Genomic DNA, 12,880 nt, shown 5'->3' with positions numbered 1-12,880 from the left:
CTTAAGATCTTATAACTAACATTTGCTGGGACCAGGATTTGAACCAGGTTATCTGATTCTGGAGCATACACTTTTTAAATTAGATTACTTTTTGTTTATTATAGAATAGTATATATGTCAGCGGTTCCCAACCTTTTTGGCACCAGGGACCAGTTTCATGGAAGACAATTTTTCCCCAGACCGGGGGTAGGGGATGATTCAAACACATTACGTTTATTGTGCACTTTATTTCTGTTATTATTACATTGTCACTTAACACCCACTGATAGGGTTTTGAGATCAAGCAATCGATTTATTATAATCTGTGTGCAGTCAAACATGTCTCCTAATGATAATCTGTATTTGCAGCTGCTCCCCAGTGCTAGCATCACCACCTCAGCTCCACCTTGGATCGTCAGACATTAGATTCTCACGGTGTGCAGCCTATATCCATCCCTCACGTGCGCAGTTTACAGTAGGGTTCTCGCTCCTATGAGAATCTCACGCTGCCACTGATTTGACAGGAAGCAGAGCTCAGGTGGTGATGCTAGGGATGGGGAGTGGCTGTAAATACAGATGAAGCTTCAAACACTCCCCCGCCACTCACCTCCTACTGTGTGGCCCAGTTCCTAACAGGCCACAGACTGGTCCCAGGGGCCTGCAGGTATATGTACATAGTTAAAGAGTAAAAAAACAAATACTAAAAGGCTTAATAATGGCAGTTTCTGCCTCACCTTTTCCATTCTCTGGTCCCATTCCCAGAGCCAGCCATTTTGAATTATTTTTAGATATCTACCTCTATATTTCTAAACCAAATACTTACTTAAGATATCAATTTTAAATAAAATTTATCTATTGATTTCTTAATACAAATAAAAATTTAATTGTCTTACACCACCACCTCCATTTTCTCTCTCCGTTTTCCCATCTAGAGTTAAAGCATTAGTCCATTATTGTGAGCAGTGTAAATAATGTACACCAAGTAATGTTATCGTGATATAGTTCCTATGCTATACTTTTTGTTTTCCTGGAGTTAAAATTGCCTGTTTTTCTGCCCTTTCTTTGACTGATTTTGTTCTAATCACTAATTGTTCCCAAATGCCCCCAAAACATCTGTAAAACACCTCTTTATAATCGTTTCAACGTGGTCAAATGTATCAACTGTCAGCATTCTCCCCACCGCCACTTCACCCCACCCCACTCTGGAGCTCTGCCCTTCTGTTCCAGTCTGAAATGGTGGCTCCAGGCCTTCCCTGTGTAGCAGCCATTGCCCTGTGACTTCTGCTTACCATTCTCCTGTGTTAAATCCCTGTTCTCTATCTTCCTTCTTCTTAGATTAGTCTCATTTTGGTGGAGCACGTGTTCTAGTACCTTCCTGAGAAAGAGTAGTTGGAGATCAATTATTTGATTCCTTGAATTTCTGAAGATATGTTTACTCTGTTTGCACAATGACAGTTCAACTGTGTGTAGGATTCTAGGTTGGAAATCCTTTTCATTCTGATTTTTGTAGACGTTTTTCCATTGTTCTCTAGCTTCCAATATTACTGCTGAGAAGTCTGTTGATTTTTCCAAATCATCTTCCTTTGTATGTGACCAGATTGTTTAAATTGGAAACTTTTAGGAACTTCTCTCTTTATCTTCAGTGTTTTGGAATTTTATGATTATGGGCCTTTACCCTCTTTTATTCATTATTCTGGTATGTATTGAGCCCTCTTATTCCAGAGGCTTATACCCATCAGTTCTGGGAAATTTTTCTTGTAAAAAATTTTTAAAATATTTTTTCCTTATTTTTCTTTGTTCTCTCTTTCTGAGACTTCTGTTAGATGTATGTTGAATCTCCTGGGCTTATCTTCTAATTTCCTTGTCTTTCCATTCCTCTTAGGCATGTTTTTACTTTTCTTATTTCTTTCTGAGGAAATTTTTTTGACTTGATCTTCCAGCCTTTCTAATGGAATTTTTATTTGGCTATTATTTTTAATTTCCGAGGACTCTTTCTTATTCTCTAATCCTTTAAAAAATAGTTTCCTGTTCTTTTTCATATTGTCATATCATCTGTCTTTCTTCTATAGATATGAATTGTAGAGCTTTAAAAAATGTTTTCTTTTATTCTCTGCCTTGTCTCTGTTTTTTCCAGTTTTTTCTCTTCTGTTTCTTTGTTTTGGGTTCTGCCTTTCATGTTGGAGACTGTGCTGGCTGTTTTTCGTTTGCCCTCCAGATGCACTCTCCACTCTTTTCCACCCTGCTGTGTACTTCTAGGGAAGCTGACCCCTCTGTGGTCTGCATCAACAGGCACCCTTGCCCTCTAGCTTCTGGTTGGGCTCAGCTAATGAGAGGCACAGCGGGAGATCTGAGGACCTAAAGAGAGTGAGGTCAGAGTATTTATTCTCCTAGCTCCCTTCCTGCTTGGTTGCCATAGTTGCATTCCTCTGTCAGAAACTCCAGTCAAGCACCCCTCTATAACTTCACCCTCTCCAGTTCTGATCACTCATCCCTTCCCTTAGGCTTAGAGGTGGTGGAGCTCTAGTTTTATGTAGTAGCCCTGGGATACTAAACATTGTCCATACCTCTATAAGTGGTTCCTGTAGTAAACTCTCTCCTGCTATCCAGTTTGAGGTGTTATCTGTCTTCTGTTGAGACCTTGACTGATTACAGAGGTTTTCTTCTCTAAAGATCTGGTGATCTTTTGCTATCTGTTTATATGGAAAAGTGAGACTCTATGTGCATGGAAGAGAGCTCGTCAGCTGGTAGACTTCCTTGTAAAATGTTTGGACTGAGGCGTGGGGGAAGTTTTTCATTGGCAGACCTTCAGAGATCAATATTTAATCTCCTGCCTTGGAAGGTATACACCTAGCTGTTGACTTTTGAAGTAGGATGAGGGAAAGTGGCTGGGATTGGGGGGTGGTCCCATCATCCCTTAGACAGACTTTCACTTAACCCATTTGTTTCATCGTGATCCTCACTCCTACCCTCTGATGAGTCTGCTTTTTCAGAGACCAGGGACTCCTTGAGTCAGTTCTCCAGAGGATAGATGTCTAATGTTCCCTTAGGGACAGCAAGAGGTGTTGCCTGGTTGTGTGTGTTGAGGAGAATCTGGGCATCTAACTAACCCATAAATATACTTTCAGCCAACCCCTCTGATTTCAGCCCAATTCTTACCTGAGTTTCACAGGCAGTTGGTGCCTCTCAGTCTTGAGGCTTTCCAGTATTCTTCAAGAAAAATGCATTCCCTTCAGCAGGCACTGGGCTGCAGCCTCCTCCACTCTGTGAAATCAATTACCTTCTACATTTGTTATTCATTTGAAATGTGTTGAGTTATCTTGTCTGCTGTTGTCTCCCCTCCTGTTCTTCTTTTCTTGGTGGACTTTACACCTTCTTTATTCCTTTCCAGACAGTTTAACAGGGTTTGGGAAGGAAGTAAAGGCATGGGCTCTATCTGCCCTGATTAATGGGAAGTTCCTAGTGGCTCTTTTCAGCCCACAGATGAAAAGGATAGAGAAAGTGGTCCCAAATGGCCCAGAGACTGCTAGTTGGAAGTTGCATTACTGCACAGTATGACATAAGGGAAGCCACGCAGAGCTGAAGCCTTGGCACTGTGGCCGTTGTATTGGTGAGTTTAGTGAGTCTGTTCATTTTATTCAGGCAGCACCTCTGAGATGAATTCTGCATATGCAGGGAATTTACTATGATCTGCTAGGAATCAACTTGCAGAACTTTTGGCATTATATAGCAAGAAGAAGAAGAAATATATATATATATCTTGGACAGATACTTTTTAGAAATTTAATTTTGCCAAATGGAGAGATGGCCAAAGGTTTATAGGCTCTATTGTGCCTTTCTAAGGGAGAAGAGCAGAATCTTAGCTGATCTAATGTAAGAATAGGCCAGGAGTCACAGAACCACAGACTTAAACAGTGGAGTGGACTTCAGAAACAGCCCAATCCTTACAGAAGAGGAAATTAAGGCCTAAGTGAGGACATGATATGCCCAAAGTCACACAGCAAGTTAGAGGATAAACCCAGGATTATAAAGCCAGTATTATGACCCTGGATTATAAATCCTGACTCCAGCCAGCACATGATACCCTCTCAAAATAGAGCTTCAACAACCTTTGAGGTGAGCTCCAAAGGGCCCCACCTTTGTCACTCTGACCTAACAGTTTATGGCGTCAGGAGGCCTTGACTTGGCTTGTTTGAGTAGTTTCTGCTACTCAGCTACACTAGAGATACATTCTCAATTTCCCTGTGCTGCGTCAGCTCATAGGTTTCAGTACATGCAGCCCAGTGTTATACAGAAATTTAGATCTGTTTTTTTGGTTTGTTTGTTTCCTAATTTTTTAAGGATTCCCATGGGGGTTGCTATATGAACTCAATTGTGGTTTAAAAAAACAAAGTTAATGACATCAATAACTTGACTTTTGGGGAAGGTTAAGGGGAAAGAAGGGCCCAGGAAGCCAACAGAGTAGATGATATATCAATTCTCAAATATTTACTGAACCATAAGAGTAACAGCAATAGCTGACATTATTGGTCCATGTGTGATTTTTACACATTTTGCATACATTATTGATTCTTTATAGCAACAGTAAGGTAGGTACTATTATTATACCTGTTGCACAGATGGGGCAACTAAGGCACAGGGAGGGTAAGTAACTTGCTCCAGGAGGAGAACATTTTCCTGGGTACTCTATGGTGTAAGGGGTTGAGTATCCACAGAGGTAGAATCATGATTAGTGAGTGATATTTTCCCAAATTATTCAGTGGTAGATTGATAAGAGCTGCAGAGGGGCCTCCTGTGGCTGCCAAAAGGCTCCAGCCTCAGCCTATCCTCATGAAGACACAGGAGAACATTCCTCTTTTTCTAAAATCAGAAAACTGAGAGGGTTTATAAACAGAAAGATTGGCAAAATCAGGATCTAAACAAGGGTAGAAATATGAACTGAAGTCAACAAATTAATGTTTAATTGGGAATAAGCATAAGAGAGGGCTTAGTGGTAGAAATTGAGTGTTGGTGTTGACTGGGTGATTCCTGGTCAACCTGCACTATGGAGGTCGAGCACAGTGGGGCCAGCCGTGGCAGCAGAGATGTTGGCAGAGGAGAGAGGCTGAGCTTGTTAGTTATATTGCCTTTAAACTGTCAGTGGGACAGGCAGTGGGGTTGTCTGAAGACATTCAGTAAAAGGGGCCTAGAGAAGAAGTTTGTGGGTAGGGGTGGCTTTTGAGTGTCTTGAGTTACTGCACCACATCTGTGTGTCCACACTTCAGAATAACCTTTGGCCATTCCAGAGAGACCCTGCAAAGTATAGGTGGCTGTAGCATACTTGTGAATGTTGGGTTTATAGGATTAAAGTGGGTTGGAGCTGGAAAGGATCTCAAAGGCCAGCTATTCCCACTCCTCATGTATAAGTGAAATATCTAAGTCTCGGAAGGGGCGGTGATGTGTTGCAGTTGTGAGCTAGCCAGAGGAGAGGCCCAGGCAGACTGAGAAAGCAGGTCTCTTACCGCTCAGCCCAGAACCCTGTGCTTCAAACCATGTGTCTCAGGAGGGAGTACAGTAGTTCCCCCATATCTGTGGTTTCACTTTTTATAGTTTCAGTTATCTGCAGTCAACTGCAGTCTGAAAATATTAAATGGAAAATTCCAGAAATGACAATTCATAAGTTTTAAATTGTGCACCATTCTGAGTAGTGTGATGAAACCTCATGCATCCTGCTCCATCCCATTTAGAATGTGAACCATCCCTTTGTCTAGCATATCCATGCTGTATACACTCAATATGCATTTACTATATAGGAAAAAACATAGTATATATAGGGTTTAGTACTGTCCACGGTTTCGGCATCTAGTGGGGTCTTGAAATGTATCCTCCCCAAAGATAAGGCGGGGGGACTACTGTACTTGAAACTGTGACACCTTCCAAATTCAGGACTGTCTGTCCCCTAGGGAAGATGTCTTTTAATCTGGCCCTTTAGACTATTCAGATGTTTTTACTAATCTTCCATTTTTGTGTGTGTGACTTTAAATAATTTCCTTGCCCTCCAAGGGTTCTAATTTCACATGTATAAAAATAAAGGTAACATTCTGGCCTCTCTCTGCTCCCACCTTACTTTACACAGACTTCTTGATGTTGTAAAAAGTGTAAGTATGGTTGAAAAAGAAAGGTAATAATTTTGTATAAAAAGTAAGATAGAACATCATAGTTCTAATATTGTTTTATTATAATTCTCAAATGAAGTTGATGTGATTTTGGGGGGAACATCAAGTCCATGAAAGAAACTCAGCTCTGCTGTTTTCTAGCCTTGTTACTCTGAGTGAATTGCAACCTCCCTGAGCCTCAGTTTCCCTATACAGATAAAGAGAATGAGAGTACTCAAAGAGTTATTATGATAGTAAAATGGGGTAATATATGTAAAGAACCAGGCTTAATGCTTGACACTTAACACCAGCAGTAAACAAAGATTTCTGTAGCTCCACATCCTTGCAAAAACTTGACATGATCCAGCTACAATTTTCCTTAGTCTAATAGGTAAGAATCAAAATTTGATTCTATCAAAATAAGAATTTTGTTTCAAAGATAGGGTGTATCAGCTCAGGTTCAACCAAAGAAACAGACTCAGTAGGAGGTATACATTAAGATATTTTATGTGAGGAATTGACTTTCATGACTGTGGGGACTAGCTAGGCAAGTCTGAAATCCACAGGGCAAACTCAGGAAAGACAATCTGGAAACTAGGGGGCAGGAGCAGCTGCTGCAGCCAATAAGCAGAGCTGCTTCCTCAGGGAAAACCCACATCTCTTTGTAAGACCCTTCTACTGATTAGTTCATGCCCACCCAGATTATCCAGGATAATCTCCTTTACATGATGTCACCTGATTATAGATGTTAATTGCGTCTACAAAATACCTTCACAGCAAGGGATTCTGTTTCACCTAGATTAGTGTTTGATTTTATAACTAGATACAAATTGACATATGAAACTCACCATCACATAGTCCAATGTGTATCTTAAGAAAATCATTCTGGGAGCAGCAGGCTGGAGGCTGAGTTGAAGGGGAGGGTTCTGGAAGCAGAGCAGTGAGTGGTGAGACGAGAGCATACCACGAAGGAGAGCTGATGAGAACCTGAATTTGGGGCAGTGGCAGCAGAGATAGGAAGTAGGGAAGAGATTTGAAAGACAGAGCTCAGCGTGTCGGGATTGAGTGGCCTAGTATGAACAGGGTTGAGAAGAGAAGGGAAGAATGGACAGGATCAAAGGTGTGGTACCCAGTTTTCTGCTTGGTAGACTGGGCAGATGTGTCGTCATTGACTGAGAAGGGCGCTACATGGAGAGAGGAAAGAGCAGGTTTGGGGCAAGGTGATGAATTTATTTTTGAACATGACTGAGTGTGAGATGCCTGTGGAACATCCAAATAGAACTGCCTGGTAGGAGGTTGGAATGAAGACTTTTAGCTTCAGTAGAGAGGTCAGGGAGTTGTTTCCGTAGAGAAAGATTAGTGAAGCAGATGTACTTAATTATAGTTTTTTCTTCATGTATATATGCATAGTGTTTCTGCTAAGTGGCTCTGCTATAAGGTATAGTGTTGTGATGGCTTTGATAATGTTACATTGATATGACTATTCTGTGATTATTCAATAATTTAGCCAGGGCAAAGACTACTTTTCTTGCAGCCTTTTGCAGGGATCAACCCATCCTGGTAGACTTTCTCCCTAGATGCCAAGAACCTGTTGCAAGAGTTAGGTCTTCAGTAGGAGCCCCATACACATGAAGGTTCTGTCTCCCTGGGGAGAAACCAGGATGGAGTTGTTAATTTCTGGGGAGTGACCTGAAAGTACATAGGGCAAAGTATGATTGATGGACTTCATGTAGCAACTTACTGCCCCAGCAAACAAGGCCAGCCCAGTTGGGCTGCCTGGGAAGAAGTACCCTCTGCTCTCCTGATTTGCAACCCTAGACCTCCTCTCAACAGGTCTACAGATAATGCAGGGGGCTTGCTCATGGGAGGTATGGGAGCAAGGGGAAGGAGAGGGAATGACATTCACTGAACAGTTCCTATGTGCCAAGCAGTGTGCTAGGCACCTTCATAATGGTGAAAACAGTGACAGCTAACACCAAGTGCTTGCCTTGGTGTCCAGTACTGTGTGTATATGGTGTTTTGGTGGGTTTTTTTTTTTTCCTATTTAACCATCACAACAACTGTATAAGGTGGATACTATTATTAGCCATATTTTACAAGTGGGGAAATCAAGGCAGAGAGATTAAGTGACTTGCCCAGGGTCACACAATTAGTCTATATCTAAGGTGGGATTTGAAAAATGTTCTGATTCCCGAGCCCATAGTTCCAGACTCTATGCTGGCTCTCTCTGATACTGCCACAGCCACTTTCCCCTCTGTGGTCCTGTCATGCAGGGGAGCAAGATGACAGAATTCTTTCTCTGAAAATTCTCACAGATTCTGGCCTCACTTTATTGGGTGAGTGGGTTTGGGGAAACACTGGGTAGGAATTAGGAGACTCAGGTTCCTGTCCTAGCCTCTGTCTGACCTTGGACCTCAGACCTTAACCTTTCTGACCCTCACATTCTTCATCTATAAAAAGGAGATACTAACATCTACCTGCCAGGATGTTAAGATGATCAGATGAACAAATTGCTAGGAAAGTGTGTTTGTAAACTTTACATCTGTACCTACTTCTCTGAATATCCTCTCTCCTGTTATTCTCCCTGACCCTGACTCCTTTTGTCCTTTATTATGATTTATGACTTTTTTTATCACTTAAAAATCTATAATAATCGTGTGTGAGGCAGGAGGCCACTAAAATTCTTACATAAATAATTCCACCTCCTTGAGCCAACTGGAGGGGCTGGGTGGTGTGTAGCAGATTTAGCAGCTGCTGAAGCTATAACCAATAGAAGTCTCCTTGTCAGTCACAGGAATGAATCATTCAAATGGCTACTTTGATGGGTCCTTCCCAGAGCCAGAAGGTAAATTGGGTAGCAGTGTTGCTTTTATCACTTGCTAAGCTTAAAATGAAGCTCAGCTTCTTACGTTGAAATGTTGCAAATATATATATTTAAAAGAGCAGTCTGGAGTCAGACTCACCTGAGCTCATTCAGTCCCAGCATTGCCACTTACTAGCTAAGTGACCTTAGGCAAGTCATCTCACTTAACTGGGCCTCAGTTTCCTCATCTGTAAAATGCCTCCCAAGGTGGTTGTGCAGCTCAGATGAGATCATGGGTATAAAGGACCCATCATGGTACCAGGCTCTCATTAGATTCTCAGTAATTCTTAGCTTGCTGTCTACAAGCTGTGGGATTGAGTACCTTGGGGAGGTAGATTTGATGGAGAGTGAAACAACCTGGTTTCCAGAGTGCAAAGGCAGAGAACTCAGTAGTAGACATTTGAATCACAGCTCTATTTTTAGTTCAATCCAGCCTAAGGTTTAAAAATGTGGTTTCTTCCTCATGTCCCTTCATCCTTTCTGTGTAAGCAGTGGGGCTTGGGGGACATCGTCTGTCTTCTCTGAATACGCCTGCCTTCCCATGTTTTTCTTTATTAGTATCCAGCACAGTCACCTTGGATACCATCAGCTTCAAGGAAATCTGTGTGAGTTCAAATGTTTTACTCTCGTCTTCAGCAAGGTTCTCTCACTGCAAGCAGCCTTCAACTCTCCAACTTTTAAACCTTTGAAGGAATGTCAATAACGCTCACCCATGTTTGCAGTATGGCTGACTTCATGCATTTGGGGAACCACAGCAGTAAATATTTTTCCACCAGGTCCTGTCTCTTCCTTCTCGAGATGCAGACATACTCACACAGAGCCCCACAGCCATAGAGCGACCTCATGTACATGGCCTCTGTAGAGCCTCCTTGCCTTCATGTGTCTTAGAGAAGAGGAATACAGACCGCTAGACACCCAGGAGGTACATGATAATAAATGTTATTTCATTTCTTCCTTGCAGCAGTTCTCTGGTAGGGAGGAATACAGTTTAGTGGTTAAGGGTATGGAGTTTCAAATCAGAGAGACCAGCGTTTGAATCCTAACTCTGTAACTTAACAAAGACTTGGGTCAAATTATTGAACTTCTCTGCGCATAGGTTTCCTCATCTGTCAACTGGAGATAATAGTACCCATCTCACAGGACTGTAGGGATGAGTGAAAGAATGCATGTAAAGCCCTCAGCACAGGGCTGGTGCAGAGTAAGTACATATACATAGTACCTGTGCATCAGTTTTACAGCAGAAGAAATACTGGCCCAGGGAAGTTAACTAATTTGTCTAAGATAGGTATTATCCCTATTTTATGTGAAAGGAAACTGAGACTGAGAAGTCAAGAATCATGTCCAATGTTATACAATTAGTAAGCAGCAGAATCTGAGCTACAACCCAGGACTCCTTACACCTCAGCCATGTCTCCTGACATTTCACTAGAAGCCTCTGGAAAATGGGAATAAATGTCCCTAACCCATTATAACAGCCCCCCTGAAATCCAAGCCTGTCCTCCCTTCTGCTGAATTGTGCTTTTCTTAAAGCATGCTGCTAGTGAAAGATCTGTGCGTGTATGCAAGTGTATATGCAAATGCGTGCGTATAAGTGATAGAGCAGGAAAATATCCTGGGGAACCAGGATTCCCCAGAATGCTCCAGGAATGTAGTATTTTGGTTAATGAATTTTCTCAGAGTATTAACCTCTTGGTTTCAGGTCTTATTGAAAGTCATTATGAAATGCGTTTCACCCATTCACTTTCTGATGCTAGAAGCGGCTGTCTAGTTGAGCATAATTAAATCCTTCTTAAGTGACAGAGGATTTTGGCAGGGTATCCAGTCATCATCAGGATGATCAGTTGTGATATTCCGGTCTCTAATAACAACCCATATGTCTGTCTGGGTCTTTTATACCCATTATAACATTCAGTCATGGCAGTAGCCCTGTGTGTGTATGTGTGTGTTGGGAGTGAGGGGCAGGATGGGAAGATAATTATCCCCACGTTACACATGAGGCAGCTAGGATTCAGACAGTGTGAATGTCCTGTTGAGTATCTCCTATGGTCTGGATTGTCCCCCAAAAGTTCATGTGTTGGAAACTTGGTCCCTAGTGTAACAGTGTTGGGAGGTGGGGCCTTTGGAAGGGGATTGGGTCATAGGTGCTCCACCCTCATGAATGGATTAGTGTCATTATCGCAGGAGTGGGTTAGTTATCACAGAAGTGGCTTTGTTATAAAAGTGAGCTCTCTCTTGCACACACTCTTTTGCCCTTCCACCTATCCACTATAGGATGACCCTCGCTAGATGCTGGCACCATGCTCTTGGTTGGACTTCCCAGTCTCCAGAACTGTGAGCTGAATAAACTTCTTTATAATTTACCCAGTTTGTGGTATTCTAAGAACAGAAAATGAACTCAGAGAGGATCATATATCTTGAAAGTAGCAGAGCTAGAACTGAAATGACACTTGCCAAGACATAGTGTAGTAAAGCAGAAAAAACATGGATTTTTGAGTCAGACATACCTGAGTTTAAATCCTGATTTTGCGATTTACTAATGATGTTGACCTTGAGCAAGTTACACAGTCTCTCAGGTCCCAAGATTCCTCATTTGTAAAATGGGGCTAATAATATTTCCCTTGCTGGGATTATTTTAAGGATTCTGAGTAACATATTTATATACAATGCAACTAGCCTGTTCAGAGTAGGCCCTTAGCACATGGAAGCTATTATTATTGTCTTCTAGTGCAACACTCTTTCCAATCTACCGAGATGCCTCCTGCTGTAGATATAGAAGGTTCAGAGGATTTGACTGACCTGTCTTGAGCCCATCAAATTCTAGAAATGTTCTCATTAGCTTTGGGGATGGGGGATGAAACAACCCTTTCTAATAACAGAAGCCTGAGACAGCTTTTATTATGGAGGTAAAACTTAAATAATTTTACATCAACATAAGGGGTGCTGCAAAGCAATAAAATAAGTATCATATATTTATGATACTTATTACATGTATCCAATATATCCAGTGGATGTTATTAATAGTAAATGCCCATAGTCTAAAAATACTTTTTGGATCATGTAGATCAGTCTTTTAAAAATATGCACAGAAATTGAATAGGAGAAGAGGAGACATTTCACGTAGGATCAAAGGTGTGGAAGTAAGACATTGTAAGATTTGCTCAGCTTGGCTAGAACAGAAATTGTCATTGGCAGAGGAGCATACATGATAAGGATGGTAAAATAGACACATAGAGCTTCATGCATACATGTAAACAGACATATTACTCCCATTTCCTGCCCACATACATTGGTAACCTAAAATTCTTAAAAGTGATCAGAGGCATTGGCTGAATGGGTCTTATTCCACCTAGCCTTGAACTATAGTAAGGCAATGTGGTCAGAAGATAGACTGCTGGACTGGGGGTTAGGAGACCTACATGTTGCTCTTGGTGGCACCCCTGTTCAATAGTTAGATTTAGGCAAGACATGTAACCCCTCTGGGCCTTACCTCCTCATTTATAAAAACAGTTGGGCCAGTTTTGGAAAATCCTTTGAATCTCTTATCAAGAGGCTTGAAGATGTCCATTTGTTTATTAATTCATATCCTGTCTCTTCTAAGGAATCTCAAATATGGAAAAAGCTTTATGGTTAAAGATGTTCATCATAGTGTTTTTATAATTTAGTAAAATTAGGAGCTACTTAAATGTTCAACATTTGGGACTGCATAAATTATGGCCCATCTGCTTGACTAATTTGCACTGTTTATCAAATAAGAGTAATAGCATTGGTCATGTAAAAATGAAAACAAAAAGCTATGTATGAAAAAAGTACTGGGAAGAATAATACTTCCCAATGTAGGTAGCATTGTTGATGTTATTCAGACCCTCATGATCTGGCCCTAGATGTTCACAACAGCTATCTCTGTGCC

At 41.4% G+C, this 12,880-nt stretch overlaps 1 protein-coding gene across 8 annotated transcripts in view; it reads left to right on the top strand.

Moving 5' to 3' along the window:
• SERGEF (secretion regulating guanine nucleotide exchange factor) overlaps positions 1–12,880 on the top strand; it is a 227,434-nt gene that overhangs the window by 154,800 nt on the left and 59,754 nt on the right. For 2 of the 8 annotated variants that reach the window (XR_006736470.1, XR_006736469.1), the window contains exon 11: positions 9,750–9,895. The exons of the other annotated variants lie outside the window; for them this stretch is intronic. The gene's annotated coding sequence lies outside the window, so the exon portion shown is untranslated. The remainder of the gene's footprint in view (positions 1–9,749; positions 9,896–12,880) is intronic. 8 annotated transcript variants of the gene reach the window in all.

Source organism: Lemur catta, chromosome 7 (genome assembly GCF_020740605.2).
Source record: "Lemur catta isolate mLemCat1 chromosome 7, mLemCat1.pri, whole genome shotgun sequence".
Classification (NCBI taxonomy): Eukaryota; Metazoa; Chordata; class Mammalia; order Primates; family Lemuridae; genus Lemur; species Lemur catta.
This window is presented reverse-complemented; position numbering and strand designations above follow the sequence as displayed.